Source organism: Dipteris shenzhenensis, chromosome 4 (assembly GCF_047967505.1).
Source record: "Dipteris shenzhenensis isolate YYH24624 ecotype China chromosome 4, Dip_SZ_1.0, whole genome shotgun sequence".
Lineage (NCBI taxonomy): Eukaryota > Viridiplantae > Streptophyta > Polypodiopsida > Gleicheniales > Dipteridaceae > Dipteris > Dipteris shenzhenensis.
The window spans coordinates 7,596,042-7,613,718 of record NC_141599.1 but is presented as its reverse complement, the minus strand read 5'-3'; the positions used below and the strand labels follow the sequence as shown (position 1 = coordinate 7,613,718).

The following is a 17,677-nucleotide window of genomic DNA, read 5'->3' as shown; positions in this document are numbered from 1 at the left end:
GATGAGTTCAAAAGGGAACTACTAAAAGCTCAAGGATCTTATGATGGCAATGTGGATCTCTAAGCATCATCAACATGGCATCCCACCTTCTTGTGCTTGTATCACAGTCAAGTTGACCCCTCTAGACCCACAAAGTGAAAGGAGAGACCTAACAGGTTTGAGTCTACAATAACAACAATGAAGCATTTACCAGTAGTAGCTACACAAGAACCTACTTCTAAAAAGGGACTAGTAACACAAAACCTATTACAAGGTCCACAAAGAGCAAGGCAATGATAGTGCAAGGCCTTGATGGTTTTTCCCATGAGGAAATACAAATCCATTTCCTTCAGTATATGGAATTCATTTCAACTCCATAGCAATCGACCCACAAGAACCTAAAAAAGGAGTAGATCCACAAAAACGTGCTACAGTAGAAAATACCAGAGACCTTAACAAAATGTCGCTACCATAGAAGGAAAGTCCTTTGTTGAGTGAGTAAAATCCTCACCAACAAATGGTATGCAACATTGATTACTTCATCAAGGTCTAGGGCTATTGAAAGACACATCAACCCTCGATATCCCAAGGCACCTCTCCACATTCAAAACAACAAGAGGTTCTCACCACCAACAATAGCTCCAAGGCAAGAGTTTGATTGTGCAAAGTAAATCTAATGACATCAAGGATGAGTATCTTATGAGCCTCAAAGATTTGTTTTCACTTTCATTTACTAACACCACACTTCATTAGATAACTCCAACTCTCCCTCTTCTTTTTATTTCTTCTTATTCTTCTTCTTTTTTATTCTTAACACTAGTACCCACTTAACCAATTGAGCCTCCCATTGTAAAATCAGTCTTAGTTTAGAGAACTTTCCTAAAACCAGAGATCCTCCAAACATCTTCAACCATAGTCCTCATTTTAGGAGTCTATATGGTGCATTATCAAACTCCTATAGATTTGACTCTGGTAAAATAAAGCTCCAAATAGTGCCACAACCTTATTGGGCTCAAATACTTCCAAGAAACCCTCAATGAAATATAATCCATAAAATGGGTTTTGAAAGAACTCCTATGCAAAGACGTAAGACAAAATTGTTGGGATATCTCAAGGTATATGCCTTAGGCACACCTTGGTTTCTATGTGTGTGCGCTAGAGGCACAGTTAGGTGCCCATAAGCACACTCAGGTGGTGATAGAAGCCACATAGGATGATTGAGAGAATCTAGGAGCAGATCGAGGAGATGATTGTGGAGCTCAGAGGTCATCAGTGATGTCAGTGATCATGTAAGAGGTGCCTACTTAAGGACCTCATCTTTCTTCATTCCAAAAGCAAGAATTCTGAGTTTGTGTTACTCCATGCTTTCTTTTCAGTTTACCAACATGGTATCAAAGCCCTTTGATCCCCCTTGAGCCATTTGTGCCACATCATCTTCTTCTTCTCCATTTTCCTCCTTCTTCCCCAAATCTTTGAGAGCTTTGTTCTCTGCCTACAAACGACCTTTGCCCAAACCCTCTAAGCTGCAAACTCCTCTTATATGGGAAAACTTCCAGCTGCAAGCTTTCTCTGAAATTTTGACTGTACGTGGAATGCCAACACTCACACTAATCGATGAAAATTCGTGCAATTCTGCTGTTACCTATCTATCTGCAAATTCCTCTCAGCTTGTGCTCAATGACACTGAGGGAAAGCTACTGTTGAAATCTGAGTAGCAATGGCTACATATTCAAGGAGAAATCAGAAAAAAACCAGTCGACTTTGAAGAAGCTAGCTATGGCGACCTGACATGGAATTGCGCCTCTCCTCCTTAGTGGATCTTCTCTGGTATAAGAGCTTTCTTTTGCTTCAAAAAGCCCCTTTTTCTTTGCTTTGGAGAGTAAGATATAAGCCCTCCAAGTTCAGGCCTCTATTTTTAATAGTTTTGACAAGGTTGTGAAAGTGATGCTACATTAGATGCTACTTTAGCATTTCTGAGGTTTTGAAGTTTTGAAAAGCATAAGTACAACTGTGGCTACAACTTTCTTTTAAGTTGTTGTACCTGGATTTGATTGGAAAGCTTTCATTTAGCCACCTCTATGAAGCATGTAAGTGAAAGCATCATTGATTAAAATTTGGTCACAAGACTTTGCTACATTAAATGCTTATATTTTGAAGCTTTTCAATTGTTATTCTAGCCTTGTAAGAGAGAAGACACTGCCCAATTCCTGGGTTAGAACCTCTCATGGCTACCATATTGAATATAGATAAGTTCAATGGGAAGGGCTTCCACACATGGCAAATGAAGGTCAAGTTTGCATTAATGAGGGAAAACCTCTGGGGACTTGTCAAACCGGCTTCAACTTCTTATTCAACAGCCTACAATGCTGGAGAATCCTCAGCTTTGACATGCTTGGCAAGGGATCCTGCTAGAGAGGAAAAAGCATATGGCATCATTGCTCTTGCTTTAGGAGATGACTATATTCATCACATCTCTGACTTAGAGTCTCCTTCAGAAGCTTGGCAGAAGCTTGACATTATTTTTGGTGCTAGCTCTCACATCTCAAAATTATTACTTAAGATTGCTTTCTTTGAATTGAAGATGGTTAGTGGCACTCCTTTGGCTTCCCATGTCAATTACATGTGGAGAGTCATGACTCAACTTGCTTCTATCAACTCTCCTATCACTATAGATGATGCTATGGTAGTGTTGCTCAAGAGTAACTACCATAGCATGCCTGAAGATTATGATCATGTTGTTACCACTTTGAAAAATCTTCCTAATCCTAATCTTGAAGGTCTTATCTCTACTCTTCAAGAAGAAGGCACATGGAACTCCGGAGAGGCAATGACACAGCCTATGCCATAAAAATCCAGAAGGGCAAGTTTTTACCTTGCAATCATTGTGGGAAGACTAATCACCTCTCAAAAGATTGCTTCAAGATCAATCCATGCAAACACTGTGGCAAAAATAATCATCATGAAGAGTTTTGTAGAGCCAAAAAGGAAGCAACTTCAAAGATAGAAAATACCAATCTACTTTCAGTTGATGTGCCTCCACAAGATGAGGCATCCTTTGAAGATTATGCTTTTTGAATCATCTCTATGTATGTTCCAGATCTTTCTTTTTGTTGAGTCAAGGTACTCAGCCTAGATAGTCCTCCAAAATAAATGAAATAAACTATTGTGTGTTTTGTAAACACCTCTGGTCACCATATGATGTAGGCCATGTGTATGTGTCTTTTTGCTCCATGGTACCTCCTGTAGACATTGTGTGCATGTACATGCAGGGGAGATAACCATCGGAAGGTCTTTTGTATCCCTTTTGTTTACCTTACACCCATGGGAACCCTTGCTACCTTGAGATCCTAGCCATTGATAGATCCATGACCACCATGAGATGGCATGTGACACCTTGTGCTAGCTGTATCCTTGATATAGCCTGAGGCATTCCCTTGAGGGGGGGATTTGTTGGGATATCTCAAGGTATATGCCTCAGGCACACCTTGGTTTCTATGTGTGTGTGCTAGAGGCACAGTTAGGTGCCCATAAGCACAGTTAGGTGGTGATAGAAGCCACATAGGATGATTGAGAGAATCTAGGAGTAGATTGAGGAGATGATTGTGGAGCTCAGAGGTCATCAGTGATGTCAGTGATCATGTAAGAGGTGCCTACTTAAGGACCTCATCTTTCTTCATTCCAAAAGCAAGAATTCTGAGTTTGTGTTCACTCCATGCTTTCTTTTCGGTTTACCAACAAAAATGTCATGCAAAACTCCGGACATTCAAACATGGCATGTCAAAGACACAGTCTAAAGAGAATCCAATAAATGCCCCACTCAAAGCAATATGGGACTTAAGAAGGAGCATGATAATACACTGGTACTTACTCCACTAGCACTAACACCACTAGGATCTTACATCAACACCTACTAACACCTTCTTCCTACTAACTTACACCTTATTTTCTTCCTCTTTCTTTGAAAGGTCACAAGTACTCAACTCCAATCCATCCACCCAATGTCTCTCCATTGCAATCAGCCCTACTAAGCCATGCCAATTATAGAAAAATCCACTGCCCCCAAAAATAAATATCCATCCTCCTAGCAACAATTCCACAACAAAGGATCCAATAAAGACATATGAAGCACTATGAATGGGAGAATTTCACACCAATGTACACAAGGAATGATGTTCATCGATAGCATTCCAATAACACTACCCTTTGCACAATCCAAGGGCTTAGATTGAGAATAGAAAGGAGGTCATGTTAACTACATTAGTTGGCAATGACATTAGATGGATCATGGCAAGTCCATAGAGCTAGGATTGTTCCTTGGAGCCAAATGGGCCCTACATTCTTGTAAAGAAAGAGGAAAGAGAGTCACATAAAGGGAATAGGGTTGGCCCTCTCTTCAAAAGGTGGCATGTATAAAAGGTCAAATGGTTGACTTTGTTCGTCACTTGTTGGTTGCACACATTGGAATACAAGCTCTCCTTCTCCTCTTTAAAGTTGTCTCTTGATCCCTCATAGTGCCCTTCGTGAATACCATGTTCTCTTCCCCTCTTTCCTTTTTCTCCTCCTCTCACTTCTCCACCTCCCTCTCACCTCCCTCTTCTTCTCCTTTGAGGGAAGGCCTACTTGCTAATGTTGATCTTGAGGGAAGTGTTGGTAAACTGAAAGGAAAACATGGAGTGAACACAAACTGAGAATTCCTTCTTATGGAATGAAGAAAGGTGAGGTCCTTAAGTAGGCACCTCTTACATGATCATTGACATCACTGATGACCTCTGAGCTCCACAATCATCTCCTCAATCTGCTCCTAGATTCTCTCAATCATCCTATGTGGCTTCTACCACCACCTAATAGTGCTTATGGGCACTTAACTGTGCCTCTAGCACACACACATAGAAACCAAGGTGTGCCTAGGGCATACACCTTGAGATATCCCATCATACCTCCCTCAAGGGAATGCCTCAGGCTATGTCAAGGATACATCCAGTCTCATAGTTTCTCATGCCATCTCATGGTGGTCAAGGATAAATCTATGGCTAGGTTCTCATGCTAGCAAGGGGTTCCCAAGGGTGTGAAGTAAACAAAAGGGATACAAAAGACGTTCCAATGGTTATCTCCCTTGCATGTACATGCATACAATGTCTACAGGAGGTACCATGGAGCAAAAACACATACACATGGCCTACATCATATGGTGACTAGAGGTGTTTACAAAACACACAATAGTTTATTTCATTCATTTTGGAGGACTATCCAGGCTGAGTAACTTGACTCAACAAAAAGAGATATCTGGAGCATACATGGAGATGATTCAAAAAGCATAATCTTCATAGGATGCCTCATTTTGTGGAGGCACATCAACTGAAAGTAGATTAGCAGTTTTTGACTTTGAAGTTGCTTCATTTTTGGCTCTACAAAACTTTTCATGATGATTGTTTTTGCCACAGTGTTTGCATGGATTGATCTTGAAGCAGTCTCTTGAGAGGTGATTAGTCTTCCCACAATGATTGTAAGGTGAAAACTTGCCCTTCTGGATTTTTATGGCATAGGCTGTGTCATTGCCCTTCTGGAGTTCCATGTGGCTTTCTTCTTCTTGAAGGGCAGAGATAAGACCTTCAAGATTAGGATTAGGAAGATTTTTCAAAGTGGTAACAACATGATCATAATCTTCAGGCATACTCTTGAGCAACACTGCCTGTAGTGATAGGAGAGTTGATAGAAGCAAGTTGAGTCATGAGACTCTACATGTAATTGACATGGGTAGCCAAAGGAGTGCCACTAGCCATCTTTAATTCGAAGAAAGAAATCTTAAGTGACAATTTTGAGATGTGAGAGCTAGCACCAAAAATAATGTCAAGCTTCTGCCAAGCTTCTGAAGGAGACTCTAAGTCAGAGATGTGATGAATATAGTCATCTCCTCAGGCAAGAGCAATGATGCCATAGGCTTTCTCCTCTCTAGTAGGATCTCGTCGGGTATGTCGGAGCTGAGAATTCTCCAGCATTGGAGGCTATTGAAGAAGAAGTTGAAGCCGGTTCGACAAGCCCCCAGAGGTTTTCCCTCATCAATGCAAATTTAACCTTCATCTGCCATGTGTGAAAGCCCTCACCATTGAACTTATCCATATTCAAGATGGTAGCCATGAGAGGGTCTAACCCAGAATGGGTAGCATCTACTCTCTTACAAGGCCAGAAAGAGTTGAAAAGCTTCAAAGTACAAGCATTTAGAGTAGCAAAGGCTTTCTACCAAAATCCATACTACAAATCAATGACGTTTTCACTTGCATGCTTCATAGAGGTGACTAAATGAAAGTATTCCAAGCAAATCCAGGTATAGCAACTTAAAAGAAAGTTGTAGCCATAGTTGTACTGATGCTTTTCAAAACTTTAAAACCTCAAAAATGCTAAAGTAGCATCTAATGTAGCATCACACTCACAACTTTGTCAAAACTGTCCAAAACAGAGGCTTGAACTTGGAGGGCTTGTATCTTAATCTTCAAAGCAAAGAAAAGAGGGCTTTTTAAAGCAAAAGAAAGCTCATATACCAGAGAATATCTAGCACAGAGGTTGGGTGAAATGGCGCACGATATTGCCCAGGGGAGTTGCTACAGGCTGAACCTGTGTTTTAATGTTTTCTCCTTTGTTATTGAACCAAATGGTTTGCAAAGTGACTCAAAATGTTCGTCTTGAGGTCACCCATCTACTCCTAAGAGGGCTCGAGCAATGGTGCAGCAGGCAAGAAGTATTTTGCAACAGAAGAATGATAAAAAAAATGCGCTGTTTGGAGAATGGCAGCCAGTAGATACATTTTTTTTTCAATTGCTTGTAGGTGGAAGCTCGCCCAAATGAGGGGTATCTCCAACAAGAAGGGCTTGGAGAATGGCAAAGAACTGAGGGAGAACAAGCTTTAGCAAGATTTGGGAAGAAATGGTGAAGACGAAGAAGAAGAAGATGGAGAAGAAGAAGATCATGTGGCACAAGTGGGCTCAAGGAGGATCAAAGTACTCTGATACCATGTTGGTAAAATGAAAGGAAAGCATAGAGTGAACACAAACTGAGAATTCTTGCTTATGGAATGAAGAAAGGTGAGGTCCTTAAGTAGGCACCTCTTACATGATCACTGACATCACTGATGACCTCTGAGCTCCACAATCATCTCCTCAATCTGCTCCTAGATTCTCTCAATCATCCTATGTGGCTTCTACCACCACATAACAGTGCTTATGGGCACCTAATTGTGCCTCTAGCACACACACGTAGAAACCAAGGTGTGCCTGCGGCATACACCTTGAGATATCCCATCAGGAAGGTGTTGAGGAACCATCTCAACATCATATGTTTGACATGTGCATAGCACTAACCCTATAGAGTGCTATAAAGGAAAGGGTTGAATTCCCTTACCCTAACCCTACAAGGGTTTGTATAAAGGAAAGGGTTGAATTCCCTAACCCTACAAGGGTTTGTATATATTTTACCATTTCAACTGAATCTAGTGTACAGTTAATCATTTGAGGAGTGCTTCTAGCTGTGCCCTCTCTCCTCATCTCCACTCTTTTCCTCTCCTCTCTTCATATTTTGTCAGAAAGTAGAAGATACATTTTGTGCATCTAAACAAGGTATACCTGGTCTTCACAAGTCTCAAGAGAGTAAAGAGGACATAGTTGTCAATCCTCGATGCTCTAGTTGATGCTATAGTTGAATACATTGATGTTTCCATTTTGAAGGGTGGGATGAAGCCGAAAACTGATGATGTTGATGATAACATCCCTGTGGAAAGGATTACATTGAGGAATATAACTTGCCCAAAAATCCCAACAAGTGCAAGTGAGACGAAAATGGTTGATAACCTCATGATCTTAAGATCTCATAGCTACAGGATATGGCATAGAGAATATTATTGACATGGATTTCCAAGGTCCTAGAGGAAGAAGACGCATGATCACTTGAGTCGAGCATCTCCTACAAAGAAAGAAAACTACATAGCACGTACAACAGTCGCCCCGAACCCCAAATCCCCCAAACCTCTTGCATGCAAAAAACTGAGGTCCATAGTTTCTTGCGTGAAAGCTATTAATTTTTCCCCTTACTAGCTCTTCAATTTGGATAGATCCCCACCTCATGAAGTAACCTTGAAACTCTATTTTATAAATTGGATATATAATGGAAGATCTACTTTTCTTTTCATCTATGAGTTCCAATTTTAAGTTCTTGTAAAATGAAAGATCTCCTTTCTTTTTTATGCATTAGTTCCAATTTTTTCTTTTTGTCTTAAGTATATTGGATTTTATTTAGTCAAATCCATAGATAAAGTATTGTTAAATAGAATTTGTAAACTTTGTTTCTTGGATGTTTTGTTCCTGTTATTTTTCCATTAGTTATGTGGCTACTTTTGGTTTTATGTCTTACAGTTGACTGGTCAGCAGAGGGTGTTGAATGCATATTGTTTGGGTACCTCAAATATGTCGTTTGGTGTACTTGAAAGAAATAATGCCTCATAATTGGCTTCAAGATCTACACATACCCATCATAATATGTGATGAACAATTATCCACACTTTTGTCTCCTAGGCCACAAGAGGAAATAAAGATGCCATGACAAGAAATTGCAATGCCACATGAAGAAGAATTGGGAAGAGATATTGTAAGTCCCACTTTCCTTGGAACATGTTGTGAGGGATATAAATATTGTGCCAAACAAAGATGAGAATGATCAAAGAGCTATCACAATAGATTTGAGTGGTGTGTCATTGTGTTCTCGGACAAGTGCCTTGATTCTAAGGTACAGAGCTTGGATGACAGAGGTGCAATTTGACAACCACCATGAGCATGTATGGATAAAAAAGGATGAAACTACGTTCTTGTAATGTTGCTTGGATAATTGCATAGTTTACATCTAGAGTTGTGTATGGCAAGTGAAAGTCGAGCGCCTAGTAGAGGCAACATCTCCACATCAAGAATCCAAACTAAGAGGCCATATGCCAATTGGAAGGTGCAGGGACAGTACTTGGAACAGACAAGCCAGTTTTTTACAAGTGTCTAGACAAATTTTAAAGTGAGAACAAAATGCTTAACGATTCCAACACTTTGATAGTTAATGATTTGGCTTACAAGTGTTTCAAGAATCTGGGTCACTATCCAAAGCTTTTAGACCTACCAGTATCACCAATTAATATTTCTAACATGACAAAATTGTAAATTGGATTTGGCAATGGGTTCTTGCAGATTGCAAACGAAGGTATTCATTTCAAAGCCAATTAAACATAAATTTGGACCTAGAAAGCCTTATTGTTTTTCACATGGTGAAATGAAAGGTGACTACAAGGTGATAGTCCCTTTGATGAGACAAGCAAGATACCAAGTGGTTTGAATTTTCTTGTGATCGCCATGAGGGATGTAGAGTTCATCACAATGTTCATCCATAGTACTTGTAATAGATAATACTTTTGAGGGCCATGGGGGATGTAGAGTTTATCACAATGTTCATCCAATACTTTCACTAATAGAAAATATTTTTGGTTACCCATTTTGTCGCATGTACATTAGTTTTTTCAGTCAAACCTAGACCACCAATCTAGTGCCTCGTAAATCAATATGTTTTTTAAAATTGGATAATCTATAATTCAAAACCAATTTGTGGTCTGTATCTCTCATATGATAAGACATCCCTTAAGGACATTTGGAAAAGAAATCAATTTTTATAAACAAAACTACTTACAATTGAAGATATGAATTATGATACCATAGCAAACCTGTTTATACCTGTTGATTAGTTCGAGTCAATTTAAGTTGGTTTTTCATTTTGATTTTAAATATGTTTCAGATCTGTGTAAATCTGTTAAGACCTATGGAGACCTGTTTAAATCTATTTTTAATTATATGTGATTGATCAAATTATTTTCATCTATTTTTAAACTATATTTTGAATATTTTTAGATCTGTTTAAACCAGCGAATCTGCAAGAAAACAATACGACGTCTATGCTCAACAGATAACAGGATCTCGTATGCAAGAGAGAAAAGCAGATAGTATGGAGAATCAAAAATTTGATTACTGTAAAACTGATACAATAGATGGCGCTGCCTCCCAGTCGTGCACTCCTGTGTGAGAAGCTTCAATGGCATGCTAGAAATAGTAGAGGAAGGAGGCTAGATGCTAAGGAATCAGGGTTGCTGTAGCCAGTGATGATTATGGGCTTCACGAGCTTGCTCTTATATAGCCATCAATCATAGTCGGTTAGACCCAATTGAGAGACTGACCTAGTCTGCCCAAAATGGCTGACTAGAGGTCGGTCCCGAAATAGGCCATCGACCACATGATAGAACCATGGCACAGGATAGAGCAACCAACCTATGGTATCCGTTCGGCCCAGAGCCATCCGGGATCATCTGGGGCTCCAAACGGGCCCCGCAACCCAAGAGTGGGCTACCCTGAGACATGCTCCATCTACTCTCAGTGCGGTCAGTCATGGGATGCCTTCCCACACTTGCATGTAGCCTAGTTGGCAGTGTGCCAACTCTATCTAAAGCCGTCCAGCCATCAGGCCACACATGGCCCCCATTTGATGTCCAAACCAAGACCTATCGGATAAACGAGCTACTCGAATGCCTTCTCCTCATATGGGGGGGTTTACAAGTAGAGTTAGCTGGTTTCCATGTAGTTACACGAGAGTGGAGCATTGATATCTAACAGAATCTGGTAGCATGTATATCACCCTCCTGGAAGGCATCATATAAAGATTGCCGCAATGAGGATCTAAAAGATTCATATGACTTGTGAAACTGGCGACCCAAGTATGCCAAATTATGCTCTTCCCAGATTGTCCAAAGAGCCCAATATCTCACCCATGAGAGAAAGAGTGAGTATTGAGATAAAGACCTCCTAAATCTGCCAAATAACCAAAAATGTTTCCCAAATATGTGACTCGGGAAACGGAGGCGAAGATGATCTGAAATTTTCCCAAGGAGGTTCCGAGAAGACGGGCAATGCCAAAGCAAATGAGACACACACACACTTTTTTTTTTTTTGTGGGAAGAAATATTTTATTTCTGTAGAATAATTACATTCATAGTTACTTCAAAAACGAAGTAGCTACTACTCAACTAAAGATCTCAGTATAAGCTGTATACACATCCTGATCAATCAAACAAGTCTGAAAGCAATCATAAAATGATTGTTGCAGAGATCGTTTAAAAAAAAGAAAGGATGAAAATAGTGGATCACCAAAGACTCTATGATTTCTATCCATCCATAAAGTCCATAGTGTCCAATAGCGCACCCATACAAAAAATAAATCAAAACCCTTCTCTGTGGATGAAAGCCAAACAACCAGAAAAATCTGCCAAAAGTAACAGTAGGAAATCACTGTCGAAGCCTCTGTCTGATGAGAGCAATGAGATCAGAAGTATTTGGACAGGACCAAAAGATGTGAAACACTGATTCAGTAGAGTGCTGGCATCTGTGACAAACAGCTGAAGCAATATGTCTGTGTGTGAGTAACTGTCCGGATGGAAAAATACCAAGGAGAACTCGCCATAGGAAAAGCTGTTGTCGAAGAGGGACTTTGTAATGCCAAAGGAGACGCAGCCTTTTTCTCCACCACTTCATTGGACGATCCATATGCCAAACAGTATTTGCTCTGTGGGAAATCCAAGGTGGAGGTAATAACACTTTATACAGTGATGACACTGTGATATGTGAGAGCTTCAAAGGACGGGCGTATAAGGAAGAAGAGCGTAAAATCCAATCCTCAAGCCGATGCTGGAGTTCCAAATGAGGTACCGGCAAGTACGGTTGGAGCATTGCTGAAATTCTATGCCATAAAGGACGATAATGAGCTCCCAAGCCATATTTGCGAGCAGTCATAGAAAAAGATAAAACTGTGCCATCATCCTGAAGTACATCTGCCACAGATGAAATGCCTTTGAAGGAGAGAAAATAAGAACATCGGGGCTCTTGTATGGCCAAAGGAGGGTGAAATACTTTAGACCAAAAAATATTCTCTACCCTCAAAGAGTTGCCCGAGAGAGAGTCCCTTCCATGCCATTCCAAGTGGGATAGAATGTGTTTCCAATCAAGAAGTAGACGAGAGACAAAAGGGCATCCTCTGATCTTACCTTGGATAGAGCCAAATAAAAAATCCCATTGAGTAGGCTGTCAATTCCCAAAGGCAGATGTATGAAGATGTAATAAGAGAGAGCGGATCATGAAAGCCCAAGGCTGATCTCCTTGCATAAACTGTATCATCATTTTCCCTCTGTGAGCAAGTAAATGCATTTGAATATTGAGAATGTTCAGGCCCCCGTGCATCTTTGGAGAACAGAGACGATGCATAGAGAGTAATCTGAGACTTTTCTTGCCATGTTTTGAACGCCAGAAAATTTCCATGATAGCTGACATAAATGAAACCAGATTTGCCTTAGTGAACATAGTGAGAGGCAAATAAAATTGTATGTATGCTATCAAAATGGATTGTGTGATTCGCAGACGAACATGTAATGGCCAAGTTGCAAGCTTCCAATATTCAAGTTTTGCCCTTAACTTTACTAGCACCCAATCAATTTGTTGTGAACGGGTGAGTCCCCAGCCGAGTCCCCAGCCTAGAGGATAACCAAGATGTCGAATGAATTGAGAAGCGGGGACAATTTTCCCAGGCCACAGAAGGTTGTGCCATTCCTGTGCATGTAACGGCAGCAATTTTGATTTCTGAAAATTTACCCGAAGGCCAGCAGCCAATCCATATATAGAAAGAGCATGCATAATCATGGACAGATCAGCCCGAGTATTTTTTGGAGTAAAGAATGAATCATCAGCATATGCCTGAGCAATCATGCTGCAACTGCCAAGAATCTCCAAACCGTGCAACTGGTCAGTGTCCAAGAGGTGATCCAGATATTGAAGCAGTGGATGAGTGGCTATGGCAAACAGTAAAGCACTCAGGGGACATCCTTGCCTGACAGAGCAAGCAAGAGTCCAGGATGGAGAAATATCTCCTGAAAGTATGCAGGCAGCTTCACTATCTTGATATAGCCAATTGATGAGTTGCTGCATTTTTGTGCCAAAACCCAATGCCTGCATAGCCGATGAAATAAAATCCCACTGAACAGTATCAAAGGCTTTGGCAATATCAACTTGCAATAACAAAACATCCTGCTGTGTGTATTTGGCATATTCAATTCCAATGTAGGCATTAGCAATGTTATTTGTGATATGCCTACGCGGGACAAAGCCGTATTGAGCAAGATGCAACCCATCATGTAAAAACCCCTTTAGCCGATCAACAATCATTTTGGTAGTGACTTTGTAAATTACGGGCATAAGAGTGATAGGTCTCCAGTCTGCCAAAGACTCACAAATTTGTTTTTTGGGAAGGAGTTTAACAAGACCTCTCTTCCATGTATCCAGCATTTTTTGATTTTGCCACGCAGCATTCACCATATATAGCAATGAATGCTTCAAAATAGGCCAGTATGCAAGAAAAAACTCAACTGTTAAACCATCCCATCCTGGGGATTTCCATCTGCCACATGATTTGATCGCATCTGACAGTTCCCTCTCAGTAAAGGGTTCCTCCAATTCCAAAGCTTGAGTAGGGGAAATGATTGGAGAAACATGTTGCAACAGTAAATTTCGTGCAAGCAAAATCTGTTGAGAGTGTGTGTGTGAGCTTGGAGAGGAGATCTGGTCAAGAGACAGAGTTCCGTACAGCTCCTCCTTCTGCCCGTACACCTGTACGGCTACCGTAAGGTACCGTACGTCAGTACGGACAGACCGTACGCTCAGTCCGCTCGCCCCTACGCAACCTGTGTAATCCTGCTCCAAACTCTGTGTGTGTGTGCGTCGACATCGTTCTCTCTTCCGAAGCCTTTTTTTGTGCCTCCGTACACTTTTGTCATCTCCGTACCGTTTCAGCTCGCCTGCCCTCTGTCAGCATCCCTGTTCTTGCCAGGAACTCTGCGCAGTTTTTGTCCGTACATCTGTACGGTCGCCGTACGACGTCCGTACGTTTGTACGATTCCGTACCAGTTCGGCCTTCTCGTACAGTCAGACTCCCCCCCCCGTGCAGCCCGTATCTACTACAGCACAACTCATCATCGTCCGTACAGTTTTGGTACCTCTTGCCGTACAGTCTTTTGGGGTTTTTTTGCTCCGGTGTCTTCCCTAGCAGTCCTGTGTCTTCCACCAAAATCTCACTTATCCCTCTGCTCTCTCCTTACCAGTTATACTCTCCTTCTCCTCTCTTGTGGGCTTCCTATGATATTTCTTTGGGACTGGTTTTTTTGGCTTTCACTACCCTTTTACAGGTACTTCATTCTCAAGCTCCCTTTTTTTACAAGGTCATGGCAGAGTATTCATATGAAAAAACGTTTCAAAAGGAGCGCTCGGCTCCCTGCAAGAAGCAAAAGCAGGTTGAGGGTCAGCATGACCCGATGCATGATACTCTTGAGGCTCAACTGGTATATGATGTAATGCATGAAGGATTTGCAGATACGAGAAAAGAGTGGAAAGACTCGGTTCCTTCAGTTGGCCTCATGGTTGAGGTCGATGAAATTGTGGATCCAGTCAGAGAATATGCCAAGAATGCAGTCATATTATTCTTTCCAGGCCGGATGCCACCTGCTGCAAAGATAGGCAACTGGCTGACACGCACATTGGCTGGCTCTTTTGTTCGTAAAGTACACTATGCAGCCAGGGGCTTTTTTGAGGTCATCATGGTGGATGAGATCCATAGACAAATTCTTTTGGAACATTCACCTCTTTTTTTGGGGCAGCAAATGGTGCATGTCTTGCCATGGTCTCCCACAAGGGACTTTCAGGCTTTAATCCGACACCGATGCCCAGTTTGGGTTGAAGTTGTTGATTTCCCCCAATGTATGGCCTCACTTTTGCCTAAAATTGCAGCATCTTTAGGTAAAGTGGTCTGCCCACCACGGCCAAATGGCAACTCAAACAGATTTTGTATTCTCTGGGATACTGATAATCCCACACCGGACTCTTATTCAGTCACGGTGAACAATGTAAACATGGGAAGTGCTTTTTATAAACTCAAATGGGATTTATTTGCAGGGGCCTATTTTGAATGCAAAAAGTTTGGACACATGGCTTCACAGTGTCCAATGAATCAACATAAAATGCCTCATGCCACCTTGCCAGTTCACATGTCTACTAAAGATGCTCCTACTCCACTTGCCAACAAAAATAAAGGCGGTAGACAGCTTTCTGGGAGTCAGGATAAAGGCAAAGCTCCAGTGGCTCCCAATGGGAATCTCACCTCACATTCACCTCCTGCTATTCAATCCTCGACCAAAGGAAAGCAACCTTCAACTGATGGCTGGCAAAGCCCAAGAAAAGTTATTTATGCTCGAAGAATTTCACCCCCCCGCACTTGGAATGGTGCATCTTCTAGCGGAAATACCCCAGAGATAAATTCAGGCATTGGGATTACATGGGCTGCAGTAACAGCCAGCAGAACACTCTTCCCTGAAGAAGAGGTTGCTGCTTTGTTGTCTACTTCTCAGGCGGCTACTTCTTCTCAGGGGCGAGGCCTCGACCCTGAGATAGAAATGCAAGGCTGACCGCATAAATTTTCCTACTGTACATAGTTGTTACATTACTATAAATGCCTGTATATATGACTGCTCACATCAAATGTTTTACACTTAATGTCCACGGCATGTGTGACAGTAGGAAATGGAAATCTGTGTGGCTGTACATCAACAGATTTCAGCCTGACATAGTGGCATTACAAGAACACAACCAACATATCTATGCAGGCAAGACAGGACACCACTGTGGATATGACATTTTCTATGCTGGGGAGCACTCTTTCTCAGGGGTTGTCCTTCTGATCAAACATGAGCTTCAACCAGCCATTGCATTAAATGACAACAAAGGCAGATGGCTTGTTCTCCAATGCATTATTAGAGGAGAGGTGTTTGAATTTGCTTCAGTTTATGCACCTCAGTCCTCTAGAGAAAGAACTGCAATTTGGGATGCCATGCAACAATATCCGTGGAGATATCATGCCTACATATGTCGGGATTTCAATAATGCTCCACAACAGGGAGACAACACCTCCAGACATGACCATATGTTATCTCCTGAAAGGCATGCATGGTCTCAACTACTTTTGCATTTGGATCTGGTTGACCTTTGGAAGGAATTGCAGCCTTTGTCACCGGGCTACACTTTTCAACATAATGCTCTTTCAGTTTATCAGGCATGCCTGGATCGACCGATGGTATAGTGTCGCTCCCCAACAAAATGGGGATTTCACATGCAAAATGTGGATTGACTATGCCTTTGTGCATTCAGACCATGCACCGCTATGGCTGCGCTTATCTTTTTATAATATGCCAAATGATAGATTGCCACAAAGGAGACATCTAATCATAAACAATAGTTATTTGCAACATGCTGATTTCAAGGCAATGGTTACTGAAGCAGCTCATTGTCTTTCCTCTAGCAGCCATCTTCATGTTGATGGTGCCTGGGATTCTTTTATTTCTAAAATGCAAGTGGTGATTAGAGCTTATGGCAAGTCTTACATGAAGACTCTGAGGGAAACCATTGCTCAAGCCAAATCTACTTGTCAAGACCTCACTGAACTCAGTCATCATCGTTCGTTGTCCATGCATGAGCAAACAACACTATGCCAGGCCAGACATTGTCTTAAACTAAATGATCACAGGAAACTGGCAAAATGGGAGATTAGAGCAAGACAAAGAGCCTTCACAGATAAAGGTTGCTCTTCCAAAGAATTTTTCAAAAGTTTACATCAGAGGAGAATCAAAACAGAAATTTGCAGAGTGCTTATGCTTGATGGATCATGGACTACTTCACGGTCACAGCTTGCCTCTGTTTGTGTGCATCATTTCTCTTAGCAATTTGGCTCTGAGACACACACACACACACACACACACATACACACACACTTTTTTTTTTTTTTAAAGTGAAAGCCAGGATTGTTTATATTACAAGAATAGCCACCTCAAAACGAGGCACTAAAATACATCAGCTGAAAATCTCTATATATGCCAAATATACATCATGATCCATGTATCGAGTCTACAAGCAATCAAAGAAAGATCGTTGCAAAGATCGCTTGAAGAAAGCAAACAAAGAGAATGTGGGATCACCAAAGACTTTACAATTCCTGTCTATCCATAAAGTCCTGAGTGCCCAATAACGAACCCAAACAAAGAAAAGATCAAAATCACACAAACACACATACAAACTTTTTTTTTTTTGGGTGAAAACTAGTTGCCTTTATATTACAAAAAGCAGTCCCAAATAAAGGGATAAACTACTACAAATATTAAAAAACCTCATTATATGACAAGAAAGTGGACACACACACACTTTTTTTTTTTTTTTTTGTGAAACCAGTAACTATATTATTAACATGAAATCTTTTGTAGAGGCAATCATTACCTGCTTTTGGTGTCCATTTCACTTCAGGAGCTTGGAAATTCCTTCATTCTTGAATTTGGGATAAATTGGGCACTGCTTATTGCCACATCACTTCCTCTATGTCTGAATCAAAGTGTTACAGGGTACTATCACGTTGCTGCAGTGATGCACAAGATTTTGTACTCCCATGCACAGGCTGTGCAACAATCTGAGTCATGTTGCTGACATGAAGGACCGATTCATAACGCAGGCTGCTTCAGAAAAGATCCAAGTATGGCGTGTGAGATAGATCACTAACA

General features: G+C 41.2%; 1 protein-coding gene across 2 annotated transcripts in view; it reads right to left on the bottom strand.

Annotated features, from left to right (window-relative positions):
- Nucleotides 1-17,467: 17,467 nt before the first annotated feature.
- Nucleotides 17,468-17,677, bottom strand: part of LOC147902407 (indole-3-acetaldehyde oxidase-like) — a 56,839-nt gene continuing 56,629 nt past the window's right edge. The window contains exon 11 of one of the 2 annotated variants that reach the window (XM_087373462.1): nucleotides 17,468-17,632. The gene's annotated coding sequence lies outside the window, so the exon portion shown is untranslated. The remainder of the gene's footprint in view (nucleotides 17,633-17,677) is intronic. The other variant, XM_087373461.1, reaches the window with a different exon arrangement.